Source organism: Zosterops lateralis, assembly GCF_965231275.1.
Source record: "Zosterops lateralis genome assembly, chromosome: W".
NCBI classification, from domain to species: domain Eukaryota; kingdom Metazoa; phylum Chordata; class Aves; order Passeriformes; family Zosteropidae; genus Zosterops; species Zosterops lateralis.
In genome coordinates, this window is record NC_139801.1 from 12,940,172 (window position 1) to 12,954,888 (window position 14,717).

The window sequence follows — 14,717 nt, forward strand, 5'->3', positions numbered from 1 at the left end:
GGCGTTACCTCTAGGAATGAAGGGGAGTGACTTAGGAACAGGGGGCATTGGCATGGCTATTTTGGGGCAAAAGGGGAGTGGGGATACCTGAACCCTGGCTGAGTCACCAGCTTTTGCCAGAGCACTCAAGCCTTAGGGTGTGGCAATGGGTCTTATCAGTGAAGAATTACAATGACTGGGAGAGGGCTATTGTAAGGGGAAACGACAGGGATTTGGGAAAGGGGGGTTTGTAGGGATGAACCATTACAGAACTGATAACAAAACCATACAGAACTTTAGAAACTCAAAATGCAGACTACAACATACAATCTTTTAAATCGTGGACAATATAAATTGGGGAGATGATTTGTGGATTTGAGCAAAGGTATCTGTGATGAACTGAGTGAATATTTTTGTGCCCCCATGAGAGGTTGAACAGAGATGAGAAGAAGCCCTCTGCCAGTGAAGAAGTGAGACCATCTCTGTTCCCTGAGCTGAAAAAGATCCTTTGTTTTTGTTTGGTTGGGTTTTTCTTTTGAAACAGCTCATTTTTAAAAGGTACCACCCCAATTTGTGAAATCAATGGCCCATAGGTAGTCATGGGAAAGGCTACATGATATGCGAAGTTCCACAGATGCAGATTCTCTGGGTGGGCTGCTTTTGTGTGAAAGTTACCAAACCACAGGAGTGACTTCTCTCTCTCAAAGACTGAATGAAAGACTGTTTTATAAGTGGTACTGACCTGGAGTTCTGAGTTTTGCCTCTTTACATTGTTTGTAGAAAATGAACAGTTTGTAGTGAGAGAGTTGGTTTTAGAAATTAAGTTGTGTTGGGTTTTTTTTTTTTTTGTCTTTGCTTATTTTTCTCCTCTTAGTGTATGTTATAAATGCAACGGCGAATATCGGATTAACAAAGAAACAATTTATTAATAACACGATACCAATCACCAATAAAAGAGAAAACCACAAAATAGGATATTAGCAGCGCCGCGCTGGGTGGATGAGGGGTCTGCACACCAAGGTACAGGTCGCCCAAATCCACCCTGAACGGTTCTCAGTTCGCTGATTTATAGGATTTTTCTGCCCTGAGGCAGTACAGGTGTCCAGGATGGGCCAAATAGTCCAAATTTCTTCTAGATGGCCTTCCCGGATTTGCTAAGTCCCGTGAATCCGTTCCGGGAAGGTCTTTTTCTTATGCCAATTGTACCAGTCAGCCTTATGTTGATTCCGGTATGCATATCGTGCCAGGGCGTTGGGGAATTCTGCTTCGCCGTTCAAGAAGGAATTCTCCTTGCATTGGAAGGGATGTGATTCTTATCGGGGCTGGCTAGCGTCTTTGTTTGATCTGATGGTCCTTGTCCTGTTTCACAACTGGAGCCGCGGAGACTTGAGATACAGATTTCTACCTACTAGATTTACAGTTTATTAACATCATTCTATTATACATTTGATTATTTTATTTACGATTTTTTACACCAGATTTATCACAGTCCCCAATCTAATAATTCATCAGATTAAAAATTCGTATTTTTTGTTTATCTTGACCTTAACTCCAATTAAGGTCACAGTCTTCCCAGTCCTCTTGTGAGGATTCATCACCTTGTTGGAGTATCTGTCCCTCTTCAAACCTCCTCAGAGCTGCCGCAGCTCTCCCATTCCCTTCACCCTCCTCTAGCTTCATTAGCTTGGAAACTGTTTTTCCTTGTGCGGCTTCTGGGTCTAGGGGAAGGGAGGCTATCTGCATCCCTTGGACGACTGAGTGAATTAGTCGGATGAAACAGGGGATCAAACATGGGAGGAAAATAATGCCTGCAATAGAACAGGTTATGAAGAATACTAATTTCTTCCACCACTCTCCTTGCCCAAAGAGCTGATCCCACCATGAGGCCTGAAGAATTGAATTCCACTTTTGGACTGGTACATGGGCCACCTTTTTAATTTCTGCGGCTAATCCTCTAATTTTTTCCCCGTAATCGTCAATCTCGATGCAGCACTCTGACTCATTGAATCTGCCGCATACTCCTCCTTCCTCAGCTAGTAGATAATTGAGGGCGAGCCGATTTTGATATACAAAAGCCCTCATTTGCGAATGTTGCTTGGCCAGAAGTTCTAAGGCATCCGAGGTGTGGTTTGAAACCACCTCTACTACCGCCTGCAGCCGTATCAGCCTATTGAGGAGGTAAATGGGCGTCCGATATCCCCAACTACCATCGTTTGCCCAGGTAGCCGGCCCATAATACTTAATGACTCTTTCCGCGGGCCACTCCTCCTCCCCCCACTTTTGGTTGCCTCCGGCTACAGGTAGTTCTTGCCTAATTTCCCTTCTCTTTCGACTCAATGTTTCAAAGAGAGAGGCCCCTATCAAATTACTTTTGGATCAGGGTAAGGTAAAGAAAAAGGGTCTAATCATACCTAGGGTGCAGGACCCCTTCCATTTTCTGGGAAGTTCACTGTACGCCTTTTTCCCACATATCCAATATATTCCATCAGGCGCTTTCCAGCCAGCATTTGTCCTAGCTGGTTCATCCCAGTATTCTTTCAGACCCATTAAGGCTTGGAAAGGATTAGCCCCAGGATTCTTGTGCCAGCATAGTTCCATTGTCTCGAACCACTCACAATTCTTTTCTCGAATTTTGCTCCAATATCCGGAGGGTGGTTCAGGTTGCCAGATTCTCGATTTATCATTGGAATTTATCGTTAGTGTGTTTATACATGGTGTATAACCTACTAAGTTGGTAAACTCCTTCCCTTCCCAGCTAATACATATAGTGCCAATTATTCTTTTCTCTAGAATCCATCCCTCTGGCCTTTTTATGGTTTTGGATATTTTTGAACCCTCCCATGTTAGGAGTTGTTCTGGGGCTAGTCCTTCTCCTTTCCAGGGCCACCTTTCAGCTGACTTCAATCCCCCACAGATCCAACAATTTGATAGTTCTAATTCAGTGGCTATTTCTTGCATCAACTCTATAAAGAGATTTTGGTTAGGAGCTGGAAATCCCCCATCACCATATTGTTTTTCCAGTTGCTCATATTGTTTGCTGAGCGTTTTCAATCTCTCCTGTTCAATCCTCCTCTTTCTGGCCTCAGCTTCCTGTCTCCTTAATTCTAAAGTTACCTGTTTCATTTTACTTTCAGGGTCCATCCCCTCCTCGTTTCTCGAGAAACAAAAGGTTTGGTCAAACTGTAAACATACACGATTATCATCCCTTTGTAATAGGTCAAAAACAAGGGGTTCGTTGTTAAAGGAACCTTCTTCCTCATGCTTGAGATTCCTTCCCTCCCAATACAACTTTCCACCCATGGTGCATATTTTTAATTTTGCCTTATCATAGCACAGAGGATTTACCTTGAAATAGGCGAGGAAAGTAGATTGCCTTTTTCCTCCCACCCAAACAGTTTTATTACACTGACTACACGTTGGAACCGGGGGCGGAATCTCGAGTTTACGCTTTTGTCTAACATGTGTGTTTGTTTCAGCAGGGACTCTGAACTGTCCGTCCTTAAAACTTACCCCTGAGTGTTGGCACCGGACCCTCCCTTCCGATTCGCAGAGATAAAATCGAGTGCCATTGGCCCAACAATTACCTAGCTGCTTACCCGGAGGGCAGTCCTTTATCAGTCCGGTTTCGGGGGCTGTTAAGCACCACTCACACTTCACGGGGGGATTCTCCCCTAGGGGTGCCTCTGGAAGGGCCCCCTTGGTCCAGCACATGGCTAGACTCAGGACAATCAGGATTCCCCACCGATATACCCCTCTGCCTCGCCCTTCGCCCGTATGTAAACATACGGCGGGGTAAACCATCTTCTCGGCAGCAAGGGTATGCTTCAGGGGCCCGTGTAGTCCTTATAGCAAACCTTCTTTTATAGGTTGCCCACCTAGATAACTTAATTGTGTCACCTCTGCACGGTACCTTGATGGTCCTCCGGCACTCAATCGCCAAAATCTCTGCTTTGGCGTCCAATTTTCCTCTTATCCCCTTTTTGTAAATTTGATACCACTCAGGAGAATCTAACTCCAAAAGTCCGGCTCGAGTGGCAAGTATTAAGAGACGGCTAGTGTTCTCCTGCTCCTCAGTCAAACAGTTAGTACAAAGACCCCTTGGTCGATTCCCTCCCCAACAATGGGTGACCCAAACTTGTTTACAATACACACAATCAAAATGAATAAAAGGGAAACATTCACAGTCCGGGGTGATACAACTTATCTGACTTGTCATTTAGGTTGACGCTGAAGCTTGATTTTTAGTTCTCCTGGAGGGGTGGTGACCTTCCAATCCGAGGTTCTTGAGTCCTCGATCTTTTTCACCCTTGACGAGTGAGTCCAGCCTTTTTCTGCAGTTCGGACTGTGGTGTCAGTGGTGAGCAGTACTAGGAATGGTCCTTCCCAATGCAGGACGAGAGGAAGTTCCTTCCAAGTCCTGATCAGTACTTTGTCTCCCGGCTGAATCTGATGGATTGCAAATACGAGAGAGGCACTTTGGGGAATAAGTCCACGCCTTCGGAGCTCCTGTAAATTTTTGTTTATAGTAATAAGATAAGGTTGTAATTGCACATCCTCGACTCGAGGATGTCCCAGCGGCATTCCGTGCTTGTATGGCATTCCATACAACATTTCAAAGGGGGACAGCCCCGTCTCGGAGTGTGGCATGGTTCTCACGTTAAGCAGAGCAAGGGGGAGGCATTTCACCCAACACATTTTTGTCTCCAACATGAGCTTTGCCAGTTGAGATTTCAAGGTTTGATTCATTCTTTCCACCTGTCCCGAACTTTGAGGATGCCAGGGGGTGTGATATTGCCATCTGATTCCCAAAGCCTCTGTTAATTGTTTTATGACTTTTGACATAAAATGTGTCCCTTGGTCCGAATCAATACAATCAACAATTCCATATCTAGGGACTATTTCCTCTAATAATACTTTGGAAACTGTTTGGGCTGTAGCTTTTGCCCTTGGATATGCTTCCACCCAATGTGTTAATTTATCCACTATTACCAATAGGTATTTGTACCTCCCAACCTTTGGTAAGTCGGTGAAATCCACTTGAATCCTTTCAAACGGTCTATATGAAAGGGGACGACCTCCCCAGGCCGTTTGTCTGGATCTCGATCGATTCACCTTCTGGCAAATCACACACCCTTGCACCTCTTGTTTAGCTAATTCAAAAATTCCCTTGCATCCGAAAAACCTCAGGAACTGATCTGCCAACGCTCATGTTCCCCAGTGAGTCTGTTCATGCAGTCGTCTCAGGATTCCTCTAGCTGCGTTCTTTGGAACCAATTCCCTCCCATTGGGTAATTTCCATTTTCCCCTCTCCAAGACCCCTCCCATCTTTTTGAATCCCTCAATGTCCCTCTCAGAGAGGCATATTTGGATTTTGGGGTTCTCTTCCCCGATCACCTCGAGGATGCTCACCATGAGCAATGCTGCCCTTTTTGCCTCCTGATCAGCTAGGTTATTACCGCGGGTTTGGAATTGTAGTCCTGCCTAGTGTCCTTTCACATGGACTACTGCGATTTCTTTGGGTTCCCTAATTGCTTCTAAGATTTGCCTAATTATTTCCCCGTGGATCAGACTCTTTCCCTTCGTGTTTATCAATCCTCTCTCTTCCCATATTTTCCCAAACGTGTGAACCACCCCAAAAGCGTAACGGGAATCTGTGAACACGGTCGCCCTTTTCCCCTTCAACCTTCTGAGAGCCCTTAGGAGAGCATAAAGCTCGCAAGCTTGGGCCGACCATTCGGGTCTCAGGGGGCCCGATTCCACCACCTTTCCCGTTCCACCATCCACCACTGCATAACCCGACTTTCTCTTCCCTTCTACTACCTTTGCAGACCCATCCACAAACCATTTTTCTCCCCCCTCCAATTCCTGATCCTCCAAATCTGGCCTTACTTTTGTCTGAAGTTCCACGATCTCAGCACAGTCATGCAACAATTTCTCGGAGGTGTCTCCAAACATAAATTGAGCAGGGTTCTGTGCAGAGGTGGTTTTTAACAAGACCAGGGGAGCTAATCAGGATGGCCTCATATTTCAGAAGCCGAGAGTCAGTCAGCCACTTGTCTGCCTTTTGTTGCAGGATACTTCTCACATTGTGAGGAGTGTAAACCACCAAAGAGGCCCCAAAGGTAACTTTCCTCGCCTCCTCCACCAGAAGCGCCACTGCTACTATTGCCTGTAAGCACGTAGGCCATCCCCGGCTCACAGGGTCCAGGATTTTTGATAGAAAACCTATGGGTTTTCTTTTTCCTGCCCATTCCTGGGTCAGGACTCCTTGTGCTGTTTGCTCACTAACATCTACAAACAACTGGAATTCTTTATTTACGTCCGGGAGGGTCAGTACTGGAGCAGTCATGAGAACGTCTTTTAATTTCTGAAAGTCTGATTCATCCTGATCAGTCCACTTTACTCTATCAGTGTTTAACCTTTCATAAAGAAATTTTACCTTCTCATTGAAGCCTTCAATCCATTGCCTACAGTATCCCAGGAGCCCCAAGACTTGACGTATTTGTCTTTTAGTTTTCGGGGCAGGTAATGCTATAATTCCCGCCACCCTCTCAGGGTCCAATTTCTTTTTCCCTTGTGTCAGCCAATGCCCCAAATACTTTACCTCGGGCTCCGTGAACTGCAGTTTGGATTTAGAAACTTTCAAACCCTTATCTCCAATGAAATTCAGCAATGCCACAGTACATTCCCTCACGCTTTCCTCAGTAGGTCCAGCTATTAGCAGATCATCCACGTACTGCAAAAGTTTTGTCCCTTCCCTCGGAGTGAATTGAGTTAATAGTTGTTCTAAAGCCTGTCCAAACAGATTAGGGGATTCCACAAATCCTTGGGGAAGCACTGTCCATCTTAACTGTTGCTTCCTGTTGGTATCAGGGTCCTCCCACTGAAAAGCGAAGTAATCTCTACTTTTCTCATCTAAGGGGCAAGTCCAAAAAGCATCCTTTAAGTCAATCACACTATACCATACGTCCTCGGGTGTGAGTCGATTCACTAAAGTATACGGATTGGCAACCACCGGAAATCTAGTCCTGGTTCGAGCATTCACTGCTCTTAAGTCCTGAACTAGTCGGTAACTTCCATCTGCCTTTCTTACAGCCAGTATGGGAGTATTATGGGGGGACATATATGGTTCTAGGGTTCCTCCCTTCAAGAGGTCATCGATTACCTGTTTCGGCTCCTTTCTCCCTTCCAGCGGGATGGGATACTGTTTGACCCGTATAGGGTCCTTGGGGTTCTCAATTGCGATGTGAATGGGGTCAATTTCTAGTCTCCCCACCTCTCCTTCAGAGTGCCATACTTCCGGATTAATGTCTGCTTCATCTTTTTCGGTGAGCTTAAACATTTTTACCACCAGATCGGAACTTTTTACAATGATGCTAATTCCTAGGGCAATAATCATATCTCTCCCTAACAAATTGTAATCAGCTTCTTCTACTAACAAGTTTCCCAAACAGACTTTGTTTTCCGACTCAATTTCCACATTCTCTATCACCGGCACTCTAAAAGGGTCCCCTTTTGCACCAACCACCATAACTCTCTCCTCGCTGGCTATACAGCCCTTTGGTAAATGCTGTAAAGTGCTCCTTTCTGCCCCAGTATCTACCAGAAAAATTATCTCTTGTCGTTGGGGACCTACTCTCAATTTTACCAGGGGCTCGTTAGATGTTCTGGTCCCCAAGGTGAAGAGCCCCTGACACCCCTAATCCTCTTGGAAGATTTTCTCATCTTTCATTCTTTTCTTGCAATCCCTCCGAAGGTGTCCCACCTTCTTACAGTAGTAACATTCTGGCTGTTCCTTCCTTGTGACTGGGGCCGTTTTACGGGGGCCCTGAGGCTTTCGGGGTAAAGTTTTATACTTACCCGATGCCTGCTCCTGTCTCTGGACCTCTTTTACAGCTGCTACCAGAACCTTAGCCTGTACTTTTTGCTTTTCATCCTCCCTTCTCATGTACACCTTTTGTGCTTCCCTCAACAATTCTTGCAAGCTCTTATCTTGCCAGCTATCTATCTTTTCCCATTTTCTCTGGATATCCTCCCAAGATTTAGCAACAAATTGTGTCTTGAGCAACACCTCCCCTACAGGGGAGTTGGGGTCAGTCCCAGAATATATCTGTAGACTTCGCCTCAATCGCTCAATCCATTCGGTGGGGGATTCCTCTTTCCCTTGACATTCACCAAATACCTTACTGATATACTGGCCCCTTGGGACGGCTTCCCTAATACCTTGGATTATGATATTCCTCAGGTCTATCATGCTCCTTCTCCCGTCCTCTGTCTGTGCATTCCAACTTGGACTAGTGCTGGGCCACTTTTGATCACCGGGTGTCCCCTGTGGATTGCGCCGGTCCCAGTCTCTAATACCCACCTGCTTTATCATTTCTCTCTCCTCGTTGTTAAACAAAGACCTTAGGATTGCCATAAGATCTTCATAGGTATAGATACTACTTCCTAAGAACTCATCCAACCTGTCTGCCACACCAAAAGGATCATCCAACAACCATCCCATCTCCTTTTTAAAAGCTCTCACATCTCCTGTATTGAGGGGAACATTCACAAACCCGATAACCCCGGGGGCCGTCGGAACTTCCCTTAACGGAAGTAAACTGTGTCCCTCATTTTCACTCTCTCCCCATTCATCACCCATCAGCCTCGCTTTCAAACGTGTTCTGCTAGCAGGGGGAGAACTGGTGGCTGTGGGTTGTCTCCCTTTAGTGGGCTGCAGGGGTGGAACCGCCGTCTGTGTGGCAGAGGGGGTCCTTTCCTCTGCTCGGGCGAACCCTGGTTGCGGCGGAAAGGGTGAGTGAGGCTGTTCCCATCTTTGCGCAGATGGGATCTCGGAGGGGATTCCAGTGGTCATGATGTCCACCGACGGGGGTGCCGCCGACGGACCCAGACCGGATAGAAGAGGAAGGAGAGGGGGTGGCAGCAGGGAAACCGCCAATGGAGACAAGGGATGGGAAGCCTGTGTCGTTACGGACATAGGGCTTCCCACTTGGGATACTTGTGCCCCCATAGGTTGGTTTTGGGGGTCCAAGGGAGCCGTAGGTACCACTTGATCCGGAGAGGGTGGTGAGTTTGGCCCATTGTAAGGAGGTGGGAGATGGTCTAGAGGGTCCCAGGGCTCGGTCCCAGTTCCGGGACGCCCTTTCTGTTTTATCGGGAACAATCCTGCTCGAGTGTTTAGCCAGAGCCGAGCATATTCCCTCTCCTCAGGGTCTGAGGGGCTCTTGTTTTCTACATAGCGATTTAGTTCATTACACGTCCAATTTTCAAATGTTCCTAACACCGGCCACCTAAGGTGGCTCCTCAGCTCTTTACCACCCCACACATCCATGCAATAGTAAACCATCCTTTCTTTGGATTTCCCTTTTCTCTGGGGGCAATCTCCCCAATGTTCTAACATCCAACCCAGAGGACTATTTCGGGGGATATTCATAGTTCCCTTTCCCTTACTGGAAGGGAGTTTTTCTGCTGTCTTTTTCTGGGGTTTGCTCTTTCTCTGTCCCATGTTTTTACAAGTCTTTCTTACCAAATCTCCAATTTCTCTCCAAGTCGGCTTTCTGCCTGTGCGTTGTGTCTCTGGTTTTTCTCAGGGGACTGGGGCCTTTCCGATTACTCACCCCTCGAGCGAGCTGTGCCGAGGGGTCCCTGATCGGTGCTCAATCTCTTTCTGGATTCTATCTGGACCCTTACCTTGGTCCGCTGGCAAAAAGGGTTTACCAATTCCCGAGCTCGACAGGACGTACCCTTCCCCTTTTTGCCCACTCCGTGATCGGTCCCTGTGACTCTCCTAGTCCCAGTTTTGACGAGCAATATGAGAGAATTCTCACACGAAATCGCTTCCTTCGCGGCCGACCGTTCCCCTCGCGGGAAGACGGAAATGCGACCTTGAAGTCCACACTCGCTTCGTGATCAGATCACGTCTCACACACTCGCCCGATCACCCGCTCAACCAGCAGTACTTACAGCTCCTTTTCCTGCGTGGATGTCTTCGTGCACTTAGACGTTTTACGAGCAATGTCAGCCGCGGCTTTTGAAGGCCCTCTGCCTTCCCGAGCTCTCTTTGCCCCTGGATCCGTCCTTTCCCCTGTCCTTTTTGTGGTTTTCTCGCTCCTAAATTTGGTTTGGGTGTTCGGGTGGAGCCATGGGGTCTCCTCACTCACCAGGCCGCCAAAATCAGCGGGGGTACCCTCCTGGATCGCAGGTCCCCGCAGCTTCCTCCGAATCCGAGTCACGGCACCAAATCTGTTATAAATGCAACGGCAAATATCGGATTAACAAAGAAACAATTTATTAATAACACGATACCAATCACCAATAAAAGAGAAAACCACAAAATAGGATATTAGCAGCGCCGCGCTGGGTGGATGAGGGGTCTGCACACGAAGGTACAGGTCGCCCAAATCCACCCTGAACGATTCTCAGTTTGCTGTTTTATAGGATTTTTCTGCCCTGAGGCAGTACAGGTGTCCAGGATGAGCCAAATAGTCCAAATTTCTTCTAGATGGCCTTCCCGGATTTGCTAAGTCCCATGGATCCGTTCCAGGAAGGTCTTTTTCTTATGCAAATTGTACCAGTCAGCCTTATGTTGATTCCGGTATGCATATCGTGCCAGGGCGTTGAGGAATTCTGCTTCGCCGTTCAAGAAGGAATTCTCCTTGCATTGGAAGGGATGTGATTCTTATCGGGGCTGGCTAGCGTCTTTGTTTGATCTGATGGTCCTTGTCCTGTTTTGCAACTGGAGCCGCGGAGACTTGAGATACAGATTTCTACCTACTAGATTTTACAGTTTATTAACATCATTCTATTATACATTTGATTATTATTTTATTTACGAATTTTTACACCAGATTTATCACAGTGTACATTAATAAAATCTATCTGGTTTTGCTTCTAAGTTGAGCCTGCTTTTGCCTTTTTCTCCCAAAGTCCTATCTCCCAATTAGCAAACAAATTCGGCAAATGTAAAACCACCACACACCCCCAGCAAATATGGATGACAGCATGGGGATGCAGAGCAGCAACCACCAGACTGATCCCATCGCAGCCTGAACGGAAGGCGTTTTTTGAAGCTACAACTATTTGGAAAGCACAAAAAGAATGAAACGGAATATGACAATTTGGTTTGAAGGTCCTGGACATTTTGAGAGGGTATGAAGAAATCAGGTGTAAGTACTACTGGGATCATTACTCAAATATTGAAGAAGGAAATCACTTTGTAACAAAATTGACCCATAAGGTGGATGGAGATCATGCCTTGGTAATGAGTCCCTAATACCAAATGTGCTGCTCTCATAATAGTTTAATTAACTCTTTTATTTTTTTTTTCACTACTGCTCACATTCAAAATCATCTTACAGGTCCACATACAAAGCTCAAGGAAATAGCCCTGAGCAAGCATCTGTATATTTTAAACTGTCACCAAGATCTCTATTCTAAGTCACCTGAGGAAGTACAGTTTAGTCACTATGAAGTAATTTTAACTGCTTTAAAGATGGTCTTAGGGAGCAGCTATCTGTAATCCAGGAGTACATCTCAAACAGGCTGCACAAGGATTTTCCGTTCTGTTCCATTATTTTCCCCATGATTTTGATCAATAAGTAGCTTACTCATAAAACTTCCAATTGACACCAAGCTTGTTGGCAATAAGCATTAGAAATACTCTAAAGAGTCAGGAAAAAGTTGGGGAAACTGTCTGAAATCATCAAAATACAGTTGTGTGAATACAGGCTCAAAGAGCCGCCTGTATGAAGGAGAAGCTGATGCAATTTGGGGCAGTAGAATTACACCAAAAAGACAAGGAAGGATTAAACTGCATTTAAAAATCACATGAAAATGACCACAAAAGTTCTCACACAATGATACCCTTAACGAAGCTAGATGCAGCCAACAAACTGTACCTAAACCAGATGCTAAGATACAGCTCTTGAGACATGTAACAGCAACTCAGAATAGCAGAAACAGAAAGCAAGAGAATGAGAAACATGACCTAGCAAGAAAATTCAGAAGAATCAGTGTTCTTTTTAATACAGAAAGAGATAGTGACACAGCACCATGGCAAAAGTTTTTCATAAAGAGACTGTCATTATTTATTCTTATTGTCTTTGTAACAGCAATATGAATGTTGTGGTTTGAAAGCAAAATGAGTGAGAGGCCCCAAGTCAGAAATACAATTTAATAAGAAGAAAGGTAAAAAGGTAAAAATAAAATAAAATAAATGCAATAACACAAAGGATCACTGACAGAGTCAGAATACAACCTGAGCAGGATGGTGGAAGCAGTCCAGGTGAGGTGCTCTTCCTGAAGCAGTGATCCTGTAGAAAGGTCTGGGAGCTCTGGTCCTCTGGGAATCCAGTAGGTAAGGGGCTGCTTGTACTGTTCCAAATCCCAGATTATATCCAGGTGGGAATGCTTGGCTCCTCCCCCTGGGTGGAGCATCTCACAATGGGATGATGAGTTGTGAAGTGGGTCCTTGATGGCCCATTAAACAGAGATAGCTCCTGGAGGGAGTTACATGTGAGTCATGGGCAAGGCATTGATGGGCCATTAGCAGAAGACAGCCCAACACTAGAGCATTGCCCCACTTGGTTTCAACAGTTCATGAAGATGGTGATAGAATAAATACTTTGTGTACATCCTACACCACAACCCAGGACAATGAATGTATAAGGTCTGTCTGCAGCAAAGCTGGATATTCTTTAAGCTTTCAGTCAGTACAGTGTCACACAGAGCTGCTTTGAAACCTCTTCTAACATCTGATACCCAACAGCCATGATTCAACCTCAGCACACGGCAATGGACACCTTCCAAAGCTTCACTTCTTGATTTCCAAACATGCTGTGCTATTCTCAGAAGCTAATGATAATCAAGTATTGCTGTTTCCAAATAGTCATTAAATTGGACAAAGTTTGGAGACACCTTCTTTCCCTCCTTTCTCAGAAGGGAGCTGTAGGGATCTCTGTGTTTTGGATCCATCAACACAGTATAGCTCTGCTCCAGTGGCTCCACCAGCCAGTCCCCTTCAGAAGCTCCTGGTCATACATCTGACAAAACTCAGATACAGAACAGCCCCTTCAAAGCAGCTTCAGCAGTATGGGAACAACAGCAGCACTCAAGCTCATGCCCAGCCCTACACAACCCAGACACTGACTTATTCCCTGCTGCTGTTCACAGGGAGGTAAAATACCTTTTTTGACTCACTCTGTGCCAACATGGACTCAAAGGAAGGAGTTTGGAAAGCCATACCTGTGCTGTTTTACACAGCAGACCAGCAAAAGGCAGTGGTGACAGCAATGTGGAAAGAAATAGCAGCACCAGTCCTCAGCCTGAAACCTGCTGCCCTACCAACACATACCCCGAGGGAAGGGCAGTGGGATGCTCCTGAGTCAGCCCAAGCTATGGCCTTCGTGTCAACTCAGGGCAAAGTTCGTGGGAGCTTCCTGCACACAGGGTGGCCTCCTCAAGGCCCGTGAGCCGCTGAGGCCAGGCACCCAGGGCAGGCTGGTCTTTGTGTGCTCTCATCCTGATGGCTTGTGCAGGCAGTACCACACCACGGGAGAACAGCGGCTAGCAAAGCTGGGTGTGAAAACTGCCTATGGAGACAAACCTGCCGTGCCAGAGCCCCTGCTAACCGCACCGAACCTCCGCATGGCGCCCATCAGGGGAGTCACACACAGTCACGAGTCATGGCATTCTAAGTGCTCTGTGCTGTGCTCTGCCATTGAAGAGTCAAGGACAAGTATTTGGGACAGCCTTCCCAAGGCTTTACAAGAGTCCCACCTGGATTCTGCTTGGAGTTTGACCACAACATCACACACACCTCTGGGGTAATTCTAGGGAACAGCAAAAAACATCTCTGAATGGAGATGTAGCAGATGACACAAAGTCTGTGCTCACATACCCTTCACAGTAGCTAATCACCATTTAGTTGCTCGACTAGTGCCAGGTAAAAGTAGTTGAATTAGTTTCAAAAATTTTTGTTTTCAATTTTTCATTGATACTAATATTTGCCTTGATTAAGAAAAAAAAAAAAAAAAAAAACAAAAAAAAAAAAAAAAAAAAACCAAAACCAACCCAAATTTTATATTACATCCATCCCTGAACCTTGTACTTTACAGCAGAATCTTCCCTCAGGACTGCCCTTTACCGGATCCCCGACAGCACAGAAATCACGAATGAACGGAAATCAGATTTCAGGCAGGTTGGTGGGATCCAACTCTCATCTGATCCAGGCGGACAATGTAGGGATATTCCCCGACAACCGACTACAGGGAAACCATAGCCCGAGGGCGAGGGGAAAGCACAGAAGGAAGGCAGGAGGACGGACGGCTCATCCCTTACGTGCAGAGCGGGAGGCGGCGCGACGGGGCTGCAGAGCGGGACGCAGGAGCGCCGGCGGGGACCAGCCCGGGAGGGACAAAGGGGCGCTGCCTCCGCGAGCTGACCGAGCCCAGCCCGGCCCGGCCACGCAGCGCCAACCGCGCCCGCTCCTGCCCACAGGGGGGGCTGGGCTGCTCCGCCCTGCACCTGCAGGAGCGCCTCGGCCCGGCCGCCCTTCAGCCGAGCCGCGCCCCGGCCGCGCACGCGGAGATCGACCCTCAGCGTGCACCGCCCGCCCCACCCAGGGCTCGGCCCCCGGTGCGGGGAGCCCCTGGAAGGTGGGCGGAGGCTGAGGCGCAGGCAGAGCTGCGGTACGCGGCCAGCGGCACCCACCTACTGGGCAGGACTGGCGGAGGGAC

At 46.9% G+C, this 14,717-nt stretch overlaps 1 pseudogene across 1 annotated transcript in view; it reads right to left on the reverse strand.

Moving 5' to 3' along the window:
* LOC310922080 (hephaestin-like) overlaps positions 1-14,536 on the reverse strand; it is a 44,075-nt pseudogene extending 29,539 nt beyond the window's left edge. The window contains exon 1 of the transcript XR_014592769.1: positions 10,959-14,536. The product of XR_014592769.1 is annotated as a hephaestin-like (transcript). The remainder of the gene's footprint in view (positions 1-10,958) is intronic.
* Positions 14,537-14,717: the final 181 nt, after the last annotated feature.